General features: G+C 38.7%; 1 protein-coding gene across 7 annotated transcripts in view; it reads right to left on the bottom strand.

Annotated features, from left to right (window-relative positions):
* Window positions 1–6,498, bottom strand: part of LOC108752669 (ras-related protein Rab-37-like) — an 87,015-nt gene that overhangs the window by 29,470 nt on the left and 51,047 nt on the right. Inside the window, exon 1 of one of the 7 annotated variants that reach the window (XM_018493683.1) lies at window positions 3,987–4,198. The exons of 4 other annotated variants lie outside the window; for them this stretch is intronic. The gene's annotated coding sequence lies outside the window, so the exon portion shown is untranslated. Of the gene's footprint in view, window positions 1–1,901; window positions 2,112–3,956; window positions 4,199–6,498 lie in introns of those variants that run through there. 2 more of the 7 variants (XM_018493687.1, XM_018493685.1) reach the window with 2 other exon arrangements.

The raw sequence follows: 6,498 nt of genomic DNA, 5'->3' as shown, positions 1-6,498 counted from the left end.
TCTACTATCTATGGGGAGTAAAGGGAAAGTGAGGAAGGGAGGGGGGGGAGAGGGAGAGACGGAGAGAGAGATCGCTTTGATTCCCTTTGCGGTTCATTAACGGTCCTTTTGTCAGATAACACGTGCTATCCTATATACGTACGTAGGAATGTATTAACATCTGATCTGCATGATTCCTAGAAATCAAACACAGCATATTATCGTGTATTATAAATCGAAATTGTACTCGCGATAACAGATCCGAGATGAGTCGTGATACGGATCAGCGATTCTTTCCACATATAAATATACGCACGGAAAAATACATACTGCATTCAAGTAATAATTACTTGTGTTTCAAGTATTTCAAAAGTTCATATATATCCGCAAATCCAGCATAAGTTCATCGCAAGCATCATTCAAAATAAATTCTGAATCCTAAGTAAATTTAATACTTCAATCGATATTATTAAACCAACAAATTCAATTTGTATATTTTATGGTTATTTAATGATTATTACAATGTTGCTTTTCCGATCCATTTTATAATATTCTTCAAAAGGAAATATATTCTTGTTTTGAATACATGATAAAGACTTTTTCTATTTGCAATAAGTATCTATATTAGATTATGAGAAAATATTCTCTTTGTGACAGATAAATCGTTGTACTTAAAAGTAGATTGAGAATAATTTTCTTTTTTTCTTAGCAATGATATTCTTCTGTGTGTAGGAGATAAATTCACAATGTCAAATATCTTAATCGATAATTATCCTCGCAATTCTGAACTGCCTTTTCGGTCTACGTAATACTCTAGCGAAAGTGTCTTATGCAAATTTTCTGATCCGTTCATCCGTCCAAATATGTAGATCTCTACTCTCTAAAAATGAATCAGTGTATTACTGACATCAGTGCTACATTGATAACTGATAATCATGGTAATCATCAGCGAATATTTCCTGTTGATAATACACCGATTCACTTTTAGAGATTACGATTTTCTGCAGATCCAATCTGTAGAAACCATGACTTCTAAAAATGAATCAGTGTATTATTACTGAAAGAAACAATAAATATTCGCTAATGATTACAAGTAGCACTGAACATAGCACAAGAAGTCAGTAATAATACACTGATTCACTTTTAGACAATATATTTTTACTAAAGAACACTATTAGATATAATTCACATAGAGGCGATTGCGTGCTTCTACTTTGATCGGAAAGGAGGTTGCCCGATTAAGGATTAAGAGCACACGAAGAGAGGTACGATGTGTCTCCCTTCCTCCGTTTATCCATCCCAGCGATTAACGAGCGCACACACCTCCGACACGGATCCCGAGCGCTCGAGTGAGCGCAATCATGTATCGGGCCGATTATCGGTATATCGATGCCTCTATCGCCGCGAATATAATATATATATGAATAAAGTGCTACTTCTCCTCCCAAGAGACTGTCGTAATACGCGTGGCGGCGGCGATGCCGATATTCAATCACCGGCATGTAATGTACATCGCTCACCAGGTTATCCACGTGTGCCGCTTATATATAACAAAAGTACGCGAGGAATCATTTTTCACGTTTCCGACCGCGCTGAACCATATCGTTCTCTCGTGACGACTGCCATTCATTTCGTGTAACGAACTCAATGTTCGACTTTCCGATATTCTCGATTGACGGAATGAACTTTCTCACGTTTGGAACTAAACGCGTTCATCGATGGCGTAACATCGATAAACGGGAACTTGTGTGGCATCGAAGCATTGACGCGTCTTCGGTTAAAACGAAACGGTAAAAACAAAAATTAATATGCAATTAGGCATCGAATGATTTTATCTTCGAAAACGAGAAATTCGATATTTTCCCGTTTAAGTTCATTGAAAAATTTTTTTAGACAATTTCACATTAAAATAGTTTCACAACCTTTTCTGCGTGCGCTCGTCGTCAACACACATCCGCCATTCGTAGATCTGCGTCGAGTAGCATATTTGGGATAAAATTCAACAGCTTTCATTCTAGACACGTCGAATATTTCGTCAGATGTAGAAGTGCGCTCTCTTCAAAAGCCGATTAAAAGCAGTCGAAATGAATGGGAACCGGGAACTGCGATGAAGATAGAGTTTCACGATGCACACGCAAGGAGCAAATAGTACAAAGATCCAAGCGATAAGCACTGTCATTATCGTTGCACAACTCGACAACACGCGTAATACCATAACGAAAATTAACACCGGTTTCAAAAACTTGCGCCGGTATCAACGTTACGTCGGGTTTCACCGTCGCGCGATCGAAAAAAATCCCCCGCGAGACGTCGGCTCGTCCGTCCGGAAAATCATCTTCGCATCGCTCGTAACTGAAATGACTCCGTGTCCGTTCTTTCTCGTCGACGGGAGAACGAAAGGGAAGCTCGACAATCACGGCGACAGCACGATATGCACGGTGAATCGCTTTGTAGGCGACTATTTCCAGAGACAGGCCCTCGTCGCTCATAGGTGAGAGCGAAGGATAGACGAGTGGGGTGACGGACGAAAGGAAGTAGAGGGTGTGTATGTGTGACGGAACACGGGACGGGGGATAGAAAAGCGCACAGAGGGGTAGATCGTCGTCGTCGATGTTATATAGGGTGCAACGAGCGCGGAGAGGGTGCGCGAGGGTAAGTGCATCGGCACGGAAAATGTGTCGGCCGCAGGACGCGTTTGCCGGACGCCGCAGAACGCGTTGTTCAAGTGCTCTACTCTTCTCTCTTTCTCAGCCTACCGCTCTTTTTTTTTCATGATTTTTTTCTCCTTTTCCCCCTTTCTTCGCTACAGCCATCGATTTGCCGATTTCGACGAGACGCCGGCCTTCTGTTCACAAGAAGATGCGAGAAGGAAATTAGTGGGATTAAGAAGACGATAGTTGAAAATATCTTTAGAAAATAATTATCGATGGAAATTACTGAATAAGTGTGATGTCGATACGCCGTTAATTAGCGGAGTAAAAAATGTATGGATCCAAGACAAGAATGAAAAAAGATCTCATTGAGATTAAGGCGGTTTATTCTGAAAGCTTCTACTATGCGTGTGTATGTGTGTGTGAGACGAGATGACGTGTATATATCCTAGATTATAAATAATGCCCTGCCTTAAATGATAGATTGCAAATCCTCTTAAAGTGTGACATGATATCTGAGGCATAAAAGTGCATTACGTTTAATACTTGATGAAAAAATAACAGAGAGGCAGAAAGATAGATTTGACGCCTTGACATTTCATGAGTTTTATAGCAGTTTTACCTGGTTTATGCGATAATACGAAAGGTAGGCGGAAGTAATATGCAGTCGTGATAGCGGTTTAAATCTGAAATTTAACTCTGCGAAATATAAATCGTCTATTATTCGATGTAATGAGTGTGTCACGTAAATTACAAAATAGAATATATATATATATATCCCTGCAGCAATAAATGTTTGCACTCATATCAAAAATATATTCCAGAATATATATACATATGTATAAAAAAAAAAATATATATTTATATATAATACTCTGATTTATTCAGTTATCAGTCAATAATCGAACGTGAATATTATCACGTAGCAATTTCATAAATATTGATCGAGACAGAATCCGATTAATTACAATATATGCAATATTTTCCTCTATTTGCGAGAATAAACATCCGATTTATCAATGCATTTATTTATTTCTGAATTACTGCAATGGTATATATTTCTTTATCCAGAACACAATCGTCATATACCACATAAAAAAATATTCAAAATATACACATTGCGGAAAAGGAAATGAGCTATTCTGTAAAAGATGGCAAATCATCATTTTGCCAATTAACGCGATATTAATATATTACTGAGAATATTAAAGTTGTCCCTCATCGATAGGTCATTTTCGCATCGGATGTCAAAAATGAATGATTGCTTTACAAAACTATTGTAAACCAGAACAGTCTGGATACAGTGTTGAACAAAATGGTGCGTACTGGATGTTGATGATTACGTAAATATCGTACTTGAACAGGATATTTCGGTGATCTCGGTGCACTGTCAATCGCGATTTACCCCTTTCGCGAATCGGTGCTCTCTGGCTATGGTGGCGCGCGTCCGTTTTTTCCAATGGATAAAACCGCAAGAGAGGCCGGACGATGATACGTGTTTCCTGCGTTACGCGCGACTGATGCGAACGCGAGCAGTAACGCACGCCGGCATTTTCTCTTCCCTCCGGCCGGCCTCGCGCTACAAACTGATGCTACACACGGTTCGAGTAGCCGCTCTCCAACTTGCGTTGACCGATGAAATTAACTCTTATCGCTTTTATTGCCCATTGTTCACGTTGCACGAGCGAGCAAAAGCCGATTTCCTATGGTCGCATTCACACCGACCGTTGCCGATCAAACAGCGGTCCTCGACAACTTGTTCAACTTATTACCTACTTGCTAATAATCTGCCTCTTTTGATGAACTGAATTGAACCTCTCAAGTTTTTATCATTATCAATTAATAATATCGAATCAATCATATCTCTAATAAGATTATAGTTTTGAGATTTAATTAGTTTTCGTCATTTCATGTGAATCCTTGATGAATTATGCGAATTATTGATGCATCAATTACAATAACACTTGTAAAAAATATCGCACGATATGATTTGTAAAATGTTACGCTAATTTTTTATTTATTTATTAATTAATAGTACTGAATCTCTAGTAGGATTATTGTTCTGAGATTTAATCTGTGAAGTCTTGATGAATTATTGATGCACTAATTGCAATGGCACTTGTAAAAAATATCATCACATGGGACAATATGATTCGTGAAATATTGCGCCAAAGAATCTCACCATTAAAAGGAGGAAACGGTAACAAGGATAGTCTCTAAAAACAGGTTAAGCGTAAATGTCGAGACAAGAGCGACAGCGTAATAGTAAAAAAAAGTAAAATCGTGAAAAAAGCGAAACAATATTGTAGAATGGGAGAAAACGAAGTTTTGTGAGACTCTACAAGTTTGAGAGTGGCACGGCCTTATCTCTTCGAAAATAAGTAACCGCTTACGAAATGAGACACCGTTCGAGTTTGACGTACAAAGATGTCGGAAGAAATTTTGCAATTTATATGATAAACCATAATTGGAAGGAGTGACTTGATAAGTCAATCGGGATTAACGGCAGAGTTTGTATTAAAATTACCTAAAACAAATGCGCGCAAATACGCTCGACTATCGATAATACGTTTTTGAATTCATAATCGATAAAATTCCGATCGAACAGAGCATACTGATGATCGTTCGATATTCTTACAAAAGCATCAACGAGAAAATGTCGGAGTAAACATAAATCGCTCGTTCTTCTTGTCGCTCGTATCTGCTTACGATCTGCGATATCTGAAAAACGATCGATGAAAAGCGAGTAAGAATCTGTTGAGCGTATCGAGCGACGAAACGAAGTCTCATTCTTATCAAGATTCTATCGTTATGCACGTACAGGACGCGGATCGAGCGGCGATATCGCATCGTAAAGTTGAAAGGTATCGATTTGCAATACCTCGGGACTACTATTGGCGCAAAATCCGCGTACAATCGCTGGCGAAATTCTCCGAAACAAATGAGACAGGTCTTCGGAAATCTTTCTAAAAGAAAAAGAAGAAATAAAAATGACTCGGCTCTCAAGACACATGCGTCCAAAGATCTGTTGGGATACATCTCGTGTACGCTGGCGACTCCCAAAGCGAACCCCACTGTTACATGATGGATGAGATAGCACGTAGTCGTGGCTCGTAAGCATAAGTGCTACGATGTTTCGCATCGCAAACTAGATCACTGCAACTTGGAGGGACAATGTATTATAACTTGATAGGGCCTGCATTCGTCGGCAATTTAGGTCAAGCCTATCCAATTTGAGTTCTGCAGCCGAAACGCAAAGCCATCGACGCAAAAAAAAAAAAAAAACAAAAATCAATATGGGTAAGATTTCGGAAATTATAAAGTGTTTATACGCGTCTGAGCAATGGTTATCAACACTTTACATACAGTCCATGAAATCTTATTCACATTGAATTTTTTGCGTCGATAACTTTACGTTTTGGCTCCGGAGCTTAAATTGGCTTGATTTAGGCGAATATCACCCTTTCTCGGAAACTAATTAATAATCATGCGAGCGCAATTTATATTTAACGGAAATATTTACTGTAAAACAAATAACAACGCGTCTCTCATGAAGATATAGTAAGAATCAAGACTTCTTGTGCAAATGCACTGCAAAGGTAGCAATTCGACTCGCTGTACCCGATACCGGTTAGTGTTTACATTAATAATAGAAAGATTTTTCAAGCTAGAGGAGAGAAATCGGATATTTAACAATCTGTTATAGATTAACTGCAATGTTATACCTCCATTGTAATCATCGGAGAACTTAGTGGTTCTCCAGAGAATTTAGGTTGTGTCTCAAGTTTCGCTTTTGTAAAGACATTCCACTGTGTAATAAGTTGAAATGTGAGGTCGTCACTTTGTAACACACATACACACACAATAC

The sequence above is a fragment of the Trachymyrmex septentrionalis genome, unplaced genomic scaffold, assembly GCF_001594115.1.
Source record: "Trachymyrmex septentrionalis isolate Tsep2-gDNA-1 unplaced genomic scaffold, Tsep1.0 scaffold60, whole genome shotgun sequence".
Taxonomy (NCBI): Eukaryota; Metazoa; Arthropoda; class Insecta; order Hymenoptera; family Formicidae; genus Trachymyrmex; species Trachymyrmex septentrionalis.
The sequence above is the reverse complement of the archived record's forward strand: the minus strand, read 5'-3'. Positions and strand labels throughout refer to the sequence as shown.